Source organism: Mus caroli, unplaced genomic scaffold (genome assembly GCF_978045245.1).
Source record: "Mus caroli unplaced genomic scaffold, Mus_caroli_1 scaffold_15, whole genome shotgun sequence".
Taxonomy (NCBI): domain Eukaryota; kingdom Metazoa; phylum Chordata; class Mammalia; order Rodentia; family Muridae; genus Mus; species Mus caroli.
This window is the reverse complement of record NW_028227270.1, coordinates 80427791-80438138: the sequence shown is the minus strand read 5'-3', so window position 1 is coordinate 80438138 and position 10348 is coordinate 80427791.

Below are 10348 nucleotides of genomic sequence, written 5' to 3'. Positions count from 1 at the left end.
TGAGTGCTCTTAGCCAAGATTCTGGATTGACTTGAAACTCAGTTTGCGCCCCGGCGGTGTTGGCGCACGCCTTTAATCCCAGCACTTCGGAGGCAGAGGCAAGCGGATTTCTGAGTTCGAGGCCAGCCTGGTCTACAAAGTGAGTTCCAGGACAGCCCGGGCTACACAGAGAAACCCTGTCTCGAAAAACCAAAGAGAGAGAGAGAGAGAGAGAGAGAGAGAGAGAGAGAGAGAGAGAGAGAGAGAGAGAGAGAGAGAGAAAAGAAAGAAAGAAAGAAAGAAAGAAAGAAAGAAAGAAAGAAAGAAAGGAAGAAAGAAAGGAAGGAAGAAAGGAAGGAAGAAAGGAAAGAAAGAAAAGAAAGAAAAGAAAGAGTGATTGGTAAGAATTCAGGAGGGGAACCAGAGCAAGTCCGTTCAGCAGGCGATATAACAGTCAGAGCACTCCAGAGGCTCCAGTCCTACCATCCCAAACACACCTTTACATCTACAGTACTCAAAACCAGTTCAATTCAAGATGAGATCAGCTCCATTTTCCTCACCGAAGACTACCCACCCCCCCGCCCAAGGCTGAGGTGTTTGTCTAGATCCCTCCCAAGATTACCTCCTCAACCACCCCCACCCCCCACCCCATTCCATCCAGACTCCAGTTCCCCAGACACCTGCTTCCATATCTGTTCCTCATCTCATCTGTCTTCTATGGCTCAGAGGCACTCAGACACCCACAGTGCCCAGGACAGGATTGAAGGACAAACCTGAGCCGCCTCCCGGCTTCATTCGGCACCAGGCTTAAGACAGTCTTCCTAGAGAGGCAGCAATGCTGGCTCAGAAGCTAAAGCGGCCTTAAGACTTAGCACCAATCGGATTGCAAACTTTCTGTACCCTTCCAGAACGCGCTCTCTGGGAAAGAGTAGATCGGATGACAGATGACATGCAACCCAGCTGCAGGTAAGGCTGAGTTGGGTCTCTGCCAGACCGGAGTATCAAATACACAAGAACCCATCCCTGACCTGAAGCTCTCCTTTAACGCCACCAGTCCCCAAACCGCAACAGGAATCTGCTGTTAAGATTAGTCTCTGCGCCTCGGTTTCATTCACCTCAGGGCCACCACGATTCCTTGTCATTTCTCTTTTGCCGATCTGGTGAGGAACTTCCAGGGCTGGACCCCGAAGTTCCTTAAAAGTAACTCAGAATCTGGATCCAAGGCTAAAAAGTGGGTAACTCTAAAGTCACCTGTGGGGTGACCTGTGTGTGGTTCACTTTCCCCCTTTTGCGGATCAGGAATCAATAAGCACCGCCCTCTTTCACAGTTTATCTTCCTGGCTGCCCTTGGGCCAGAGAAAACTCAACTCAACTTTGAATAGTAAACTAGTTCCTTAGGGTCCGAGCCAGGAAGGGAGATTGAAAAGAAAGAGGAAGGGGAGGTGTTGAGTGGCATTTTCCCACTGTACCTGAGGCCTTCCTTAGAAACGATGTCTCCAGGGCCTCAAAGCCCTCTGGACTCTCCAGTAGGATTAAGGCAAAAGAAGAGGATTACCAGGAAACCACAAGAGAAGGAAGCTACATCGCTTTGCAAAGGTGCTGAATTGAGGACCGGACCGGAGACCTTGGAGTGAAACCGGGTGCTTCACACTGATGTTCCCTGGGGCCAGTAGAAAGAGCCGTCCTGGGGGGGAAAAAAAGCCCTAGGTGTGTACTAGAAAGGCCCAGTAGCTGAGGATGTGCCCTGAAGGCTGGAAGAACACGCCATCACTAGGTGCAGACCTTTCAACGCCCGGCCTCCCAGCCCTCTCTGCCCTGGGCGACAGGTGCAGCGGTTGACTCGGCCGCCCGCCCGCTTTGCCAGGGCTGCTGGTGCACTGGTGCGGAACCACTATCGGAACGAGTTTGTGCTTCTGTTTACAAAGCAATCCTGCCATCAAAAGAGGAACAAAATCACCACTTGTCACACCCTGTCATAAAGTGATCTGCCTCGGAGCGAAACTCTGCAGATCCGGGCGCACGCGCGTGGTGTGGTGGGTGGCGTGAGAGGTGACAGGAGAAATGGAGACTATTCTAACTTCTTCCTTGGAAGAGTAAATCATTTGGCCACAGCAAGGAGTCCCCATCGTGTCTTGTCCTAACAGGCCGCGAAAGATCAGAATAGCCTGGGCTTTGGAGCAAGAACACGGCAGAAGAGCTCAGCCAGTCAGCATCCAGGACTGGGCCAGGCAAGGTGCACAGTGTCCTTTCTTGGCCCTATGGAATGGACCAACCCACTGACACCCCCCCCCACACACACACACACAAACACTAATGCCAGCTTTCCTCAAGTCTTCAGATGCTTTTAAGGCCCTTCAAAATAGATGAGAGAATTTGGGGAGGGGGATGAAGTCTCAGAATTTATGAGTCCCTGTTAGTCTCCCTGGCTGCAGGGGTACTCATGAAATTCCTGACTGGTGCCAGTTGATTTTGCCTCCTGCAATGGATGTCAGTCTCCTGAATGTGTTCTGGACAGGGGAAAAGATTAAGATAGAGCCAGGTGGCACCCACTAAATGTCAAGGCAAAGCTGGAAAGGTTTGTCCTAAGACACCATGAGAGATCCTTGTCTTCACCCACAAGCCTTGGAGTCTTCTAAATTTTTCCAGGTTTAAAGCAGGATGAGAGGAGCTTTGTGTAGCCAGGCTCAGGGACTGGGGTGACTGGGATGACTGGAATGACTGGGGGGGTTCCACCAAGGTGTCTCTGCCTGCCTCTCCATTGCTTTCAAACAAACAAATTAAGAGAAGGAATTCTTCCTTTCAGACTGCTTTGACGGTCTTGGTATTACTTTTCAGACCTTACTATACCTAACACTTGAGTTTGTACCTGAGCATTCAAAATTGTTTCCTGACTTACCACCCCCACCCCTGGCATTTCTACCCCCCCCCCCATCATAATCCATGAAGCATACACATCCTCAGTTGGGAGTTTGAGCTCCTGTGCATACAAGCCACCCTAAACTGGGGAGTCTTGGTGTCTGAAAAGTCTGTGGCCATTAGACTTTAAGAGATCATGTTGGGTCCTAAAAGACCAGCCTGAGTTCAGAGAGGCAAAGGGAGATAGAAGTTTGCCTCAGATCTGGCTGGAAGAATTTACAGTGTGGAATTCTCACTTGTACTTGTTGAAGACCTGGGCGAAGTTGTGTCACCCTTCACAACTCACATACAGCTCATGAAAGCAGAGTCCAGGCTAGGCTTGAGCCTTGGTGCAAGAGTTCTGTCACATGTGACAGGGTGTTTGTCAGGGGCTTGGAAATAAACAGGATCTTCAAAAGCCCAAGGTGGGGTGACCCTAAACCCTTCCCCCAGCTAAAAAGCTTTCCAGGGAGCAAAGAAAGACCAAAATAGCCTTGGCTTTGCTCTACAAGGAGGTCACCTGGAGAGTTCCCCGGGTTTGATACCCAGGCAGCTTTCTGGTGCAATTACATAAGAATGTCTCCGAGAAGGGATGAAGCAAAAAAATCTTTCAAGGGAATTTAACTCCAAGACATTTGCCTAGCATAGGGAAGGCCTTGGGTTTGATCCCCAGTACTGAAGAAGAATAAAAAGACAAAACGGGGCATTGCCAGCCTGCAAGCTTTCCAGGGGAAAGTCAGTATCAGCTGGGAACTTGCAAATTCTCAGATGCCTCACAGAATGTTGTGAGAATCGGCCCCGGCCATGGATATTTTTAACTAGTTGCTTTGTTTGCCTTGCTCCACTCTTGGAGCAATTTTTAAAGAAAATATTTTCAATTATTTTTTTTAAGTGTGTATCCTGTCTTCGAAGGTGTAGAAGCCAGAATATGTTATTGTGAGCAGCCCAATGAGGGTGTGAGCACCAGATCCAGGGTTCTTTGCACGAGCAACAAGTGCTCCCAACCACTGTGCCAACTTTTAAAATCTGAGGCTACTCTTTATCTTTCTCCTAAGTTAGGAGGACATTTCTCTCTCTGTTCTATCCTGCCCACCCCACCACTTCCAACCCCAACCTCTCCAAACTGTTTGCTGACCACTATCTGGCTCTGTCGTAGCGCCCTCTCCGGAATCCTCCCTCTCCTGGGTCAGTTTTTCTATATCTGAGCATAAAGGTGGGTCTCCTGGGCACAGCTGCTCCGATGCCTTTTCCTGAAGCAGCCGCCGGGATCAGCAGCAGGCTAAGTTTTACTTAACTACCCTAAAGGCTGCAAGCCCAGGGGGCCCTACAAGCAGCTCGTGGCCCCAGGCTGTTGTCCCTCCGGCACCTTAATCTGCAGGAGGATGTGTGTATGGCTCAGCCACGCCTCTGATGGAATCTGGCTTCTATTTGAGGTGTCTTTGCCTGAATGAGGCCATTCGTGAGCAAACAGGTGGGCGTCACCTCCTGTCACGAAGGAGACACCAGGGGCTTCTGACCATCTCTACGTCCAAGCCCTCGGCCCAGAGACTCTGATCCTCCCAGCTCCAGGGGGAGCCGTGGCTGGTGGCTAGAGTCCAGCCTGGGGGCGGCGCCGAGTATAGGAAGCCCCCTCGGGATGGATGGTCCCTGCTGCGCGCAGCGGCGCCAAATCCTGCCGGGCCAGGAGGCGGGGAGCCGATCTGGCTCCTTCCCATTCAGAATTTAGAGGCTGGTGGAGACAGAGAGTCTCCTAATTTGAAACAAGTCTCCTGGAAGTCTGGGAAGGAAGCCTCAAAACTTTCTGCCATGCAAAACCAGGGCTGTCGCCAGCGCTCTGTCCTGAGTCCCTTTCTCCAGGTCTTTCCACGCATTTTCTCGCAGCAGCGCGGAATGAGGAGTCCCCGCACAAGATTACGTTTGCTTTCAGTTAATCTTAGATGAGTGGCGGCAGACTAGGGTGCAAGGCGTGGCTTGAGACTTTTCAAGTTGTTACTCTAATCTGGAAATACCCTGGCATGTCTTTTAAATTATTTTTTAAGGGCTTTATTTTAGAAAGCTGAGACACTTGCTTTGCATCTTATGTCTCTTTAAGGGGTCTATCTGCTGCAGATGGCGCTAGATCGGGGGACCCTTGGACCCCATTGTTCTTCCAGCACAAAACTCCACTGCCATTAAAACCAAATTTCTATATTTTAGTCTCTGAGTTCCTCCCTCCCTCTGCCTTCCTCCCCCACTTCCTATTGTCTTCTCTTTCTTTTATTTTCTAGACAGGGTCTCACTATGTAGCCCAGGCTGGCCTCACACCCATTGCAGCTCTCCTGTCTTAGTCTGACTCCCCACCTCCAGCATCTATATGTCTGTCTGCCTGTATGTATGTATGCATGTATGTATTTTGGTGTTTGAGACAGGGCTTCTCTGTGTAGCCTCGGCTGTCCTAGAACTAGCTCTGTAGACCAGGCTGGCTTCACACCCAAAAAGCAGCCAGTCTGCCTAGTCCTGAAATCAAATGCAAGGGCCACCACTGCCTGCTTATCTATCATCTATCTATCTATCTATCCATCCATCTACTTTCTTCTTTCTTTGTTTTTGTTTTGTTTTGTTGTTGGAGGTGGAGTTTCTCTACACAGCTCTGGTTGTCCTGGAACTTCCTTAGTAGAGCAAGTTGGCCTCCAAATCACAGAGAGCTGCCTGCCTCTGCTTTCTAGGTGCTGGGATTAAAGACTGGGTCGCCAACACCTTGCTGGGTAATTTCTTCATATCAGAGCCTTGTTTATTTTCTCAAATGTGGCTTAAAGGACAGCTCTCAGTGCTTGTAGGTATGCTGGGCTTTGTAAAACTAATATTTATGGACAATCCCAAAATGACAAGCCAGATGTTCTGCATTTCAGATACAGCAGGTTCTTCAGGGTCTGGGGAGTTTTGCTTCTGTGTGTTTTTAAAAACTATTTATCCCAGGCTGGAGAGATGGCTCAGTGGTTAAGAGCACTGGCTGTTCTTCCAGAGGTCCTGAGTGGTTCCAGCAACCACATGGTGGCTCACAACCATCTACAATGGGGATTTGATGCCTCTTCTGGTATGTCTGAAGACAGCTACAGTGTACTCATATACTTAAAATATGTAAATAATTCTTTTAAAAAATTGATCCCCCCCCCCAATAAAACAGTATTTGATACTGCCTTGGCACTCTAGAGAGACCTTCAACAGCATTGTGCTTTTCTCTATCTTTATTTCAACGTGGTGAGTTTTATTCGGGTTTTTAATTGGCAATTTAACAAAGCCACTGAGGTGGGAGACATCTGGAGGATGTTCGACAGAGCACTCTGACATCACCTGTCCCCAAACTTAAACCTTCAGGTTTTGAAGCTCACAATGTACATTGCATAACCTTTTTAATTAGAAGATTTCAGCCAGGAGGCTGGGAATGTGAGAATTTCATCATTTTCCTTTGAAGAGCTGCGCTCAGAAGAAGGGAAGGGACTGCTTCCCCTCCCCGGCCTCAGAGTGATTGAAAACAAATACACAAACCTGACAATTTATACACACTTTCTGACTTGGAGAATTGCTATGTAAAATACGCAAATTATAGGATACTCCGATAATTGTGGTCTTCAGCCTAAATAGTTTATTTCTAATTATGAAAAACTGGTTTTCATGTGCCTCAGGAACTTTTAAAGGCAAAGCTGTCTATGGCCCTCAGTAGAACAAGGATTTTACAGCAGCATTTGGCTGTTTCTAGCTTCTATGTTAATTTTTTGAAAAATTAAATTCGAATGAAGCTCATATGTTTACTAAAGAAAGAACACATACTTAAAACGGTCTCCTCTTTTTATTAGAATATCCAAGCAATGATTATTACCATATGAAATAAGTGTGTACATGTAAAAAATACCCAGTTTAAGCATTCCAATTTCATTCAAATATTTAATACAAAAAAATCCTACGATTTCAAGCATTACTTTTAACATATATACATACGTGTTCTTTAACTGTACTACTAGAAAGACACTAACAAGTGGGCATCCTATGGCTTTGGCAACTCCCAGTGTGTTGAGACGCCAGAATGCAATAGGGAAAATTTGACTTGTGGTGTTTGAGGTTAAACAGTGGCTTGGCTCAAGACTCCCAAAGAGACGGAATTCAGTACATTTTCCATAATTTTACCCTGAGGAAGGAGTCATCAGAACTAGACGTTGAGAGCGTTAAGGCATTTATGATAATGCCCCTTGTAAAAATGTGAAGTGTGAGTGTACTGAGCCCTCTACAAACCTATATGCTGACCCCAGTTCACCCCCATACAGTTATCTGAGAGCTACTGAGACTATTAGTAGAAGAGGTAATCGAATGTCCAGACTGGTGTCTGGTCCTCTCTATACACATTTCCTAAGGAGTTAATGCATTAATATGTATCTTGGATTAAAGACCTGATAAGATTTTTTTTTTTTAACTAATGAATGTAAACTGAGAGGACAGAATGCTCAGTGATGTTAGGTAACCATTGCCTATCTTGGTCAGGAAGTGTACAGAACTCCAAAGTTGAGAAAAGGCTCTTTAATGGTGTGTGTGCGGGTGTGGGGATGTGTGTGCCAGAGGCAGAAACAGAGAGAGAGAGAGAGAATATGTCCCAGCAAGGAGCTCAACCTCTACTGAAAAGAAAACCAAAAAATGAGTGTTACCTAATTAGGCAGACCTATGCCTGCCTGTGTCTTTAATGTGCTGCAAAAAGTCTGGACACTGTGGGGCTGGAGCAATGTTTTAGAGTTAGGAACACTAGATGAGGCCATGTGTATACCTTTGATCCCAGCACTCAGGAGGCAGAGGCAGGCAGATCTCTGAGTTCGAGGCCAGCCTGGTCTACAGAGTGAGTTCCAGGACAGTCAGGGCTACACAGAGAAACCCTGTCTCCGAAAAAACAAAACAAAACAAAACACGTGATGCTCTTGCAGAGGACTCAGGTTCAATTCCTAGCACTCAGATGGCAGCTAACAATCACCTGTAACTCCTCTTTCGGGGTATCTGATGCCCTCCATTGGCCTCCAAGAGCACCAAATGTCTGTGGATGCACAGACATTTATGTAGGCACAGACATTCCGAAGTGCAAAAGACTCATATACACAAAGAATAAAAATAAATGTTTTTTTAAAAGAGTCTGGACAGAGAACTAATATCTTGTGACAATAAAGTTTCCCTTTCAATGTTGTCAGTGTGTTCCATGCCACCCCCTCCAGTCTGCCCAATCCTCACCCTGGTCCCTTTCCTGCAAGCAATCCTATAGTTTTAAGTCTTCTGGGTAACTGGCCCTATAGACGCACACAGCTGTATTAGGCTATCGTCCTGCCTGTCAGAACCAACCAGACATAGTAGGAAGGCAGCTGAAAATCCAGCAATCACAATTTGACTGAGACTTACTAGGGATGAATAACAAACAACAATAAGAAATGAAATCATTAAATGAGCAAGTGTTTAAAAATTTTTTTTTTACCAAAAATCCATACGACAAAAATGTGTTAGGACAGTAGCAAAAAGAAATCTTCCCCAAGTTTCGTGATTCTTAAATCTTCACACCATACCAAAGCTCACAATTTCTGTAAGGATGCAATTGAATGTTGGCATTCAAAAGGGGACAGGCTTCTGTTTTAACATTTAGTTATTTACTTTTTTTTTTTATTGTGTGCATGTGCTCATTTGTAAAGGTCGGAGGATAGCTTGCAGAAATCTTGCTTCCCCTTCTATCGCGTAGGCCTCAGGGACTGAACTCGGGTCATCCGGCTTGGTAGCAATCACCCTAACCTGTTGTACTAGCCCACGGTTCCTATTTCTAAGGCATGCTTTACACCATTTCTTAGCAGAGGTACATTTAGAAACTGATTGAGCCGTGGCGAAGGACATATCGTCTAAAGTCCTCAACCCCTTGTTGAAACAGACAAACAACAATTAATCTCTGGGCCATCAAATAAACAACCCCAAGACAAACTTCCAATAACCCCTTTCCCTAACGTCTTGAACTTCTGTAGGCCAACGAACTAAATATTTTTCCTAAACCTTTGCTGCCCTCGTGTGTCCCTTTAGAAAACTGACGGATAAAGCTAAATCCTGGTCTTGTAGGACTTCGGGCAGGAGGCGGGCTGGGGGGTAAGGGTGGGGCGGGGGCGGAAGGCGGGGCGGTTCCACACTTTAGGTCCGGTAAACACAGTCAAAGAAACCTTGTAAGGAGCCACGGTCAGGAAGAAGGACCAGAGAAAGAATGTGGAAATGAGGAGGGAGGGTCTGACTTTTGCCACGGATTTCTGGGATAATCCTGTCCTGCCTCAATTCCTTTGTCCCAAATTCTTCCGACTTGAAACCAGTAGCAACGGGTAGGAAGAACAGGGAGATCCACTCTGAGGTCTCATCTAACTCTTAGACTCAGTCATTCTCCTGGAGGGTAATAAAAAAGGAGTTTTGGGAAACCCAGTTACCCGTCTCTAGCCAAGCCATCAACTGAGAGGTCAGTGTGCCAAAAGCTTGTGAATACGCTTCCTGTTTCATCATCGGAATCCATGACCTCCGCTTTCTGTCATCTTGGCAAACCTGCTCCAGTTGTCCGAGTAGCTCTGATGAGAACGACTTCGGTTCTGTAAATGGCCAACCATTGTGCTCTGTCCCACAGTAACTTAAAAATAAAAACGGCCTTCTGTGGCTACAGGAGGAATGAGGAGGAAGTTACTGTCGCTCCCCATTCCTCTCAGGGTTTGTTTTGTTATGAAGTAGCCAAGTGTATAAAGAGGAGATAGGAAAGGAACCTCCTTTGCCCAAAGGGATGGATCTCGGCTTAAGCGTCACACATTTGGGCAAGTGAGATGGTTCTTTGGATAAAGGCTCGTGCATCCCTGATCCCGGGGATACACGTGGTGGAGGCAGGGCAGACAGATTTCTGAGTTCGAGGCCAGTCTGGTCTACAAAGTGAGTTCCAGGACAGCCAGGACTACACAGAGAAACCCTGTCTCGAAAAAACCAAAATAATAATAATAATAATAATAATAATAATAATAAATTAAAAAGAAAGAAAAAGACAGACTCCGGCGAGCTGTCGGTCCGTTGAAGCTCCACACCGTGCGGAGCTGGAGACAGCTCATGTGGAGAGTTCTAGCACAACTCTGTGAGATTTGTCCTCTCTTTCCACCGTGGGAGTTCAAGAGATTGGACTCAGATCACCACCAGGCATGGCAGAAAGCATGGTTACCCCAAAGTCATCATTCCTGCCTTTGACAAGATAAAAAAAAAAAGATTCGCACACTTACTGGTTCACATCCTTGTCTACAGGAATTCGGATGTTTCTGGGAAATCCATAAACACGCTTAGACTCGGAGCTGGAGAGATGGCTCACTGATAAAGAGGAGCACACTGCTCTTCCAGAGCAGCTGAGTTTGAATCCCAATCCCTATGTCAGGAGGCTTACAGCTGCTTGCAGCTCCAGCTCTAGGGAATTCAATGCATC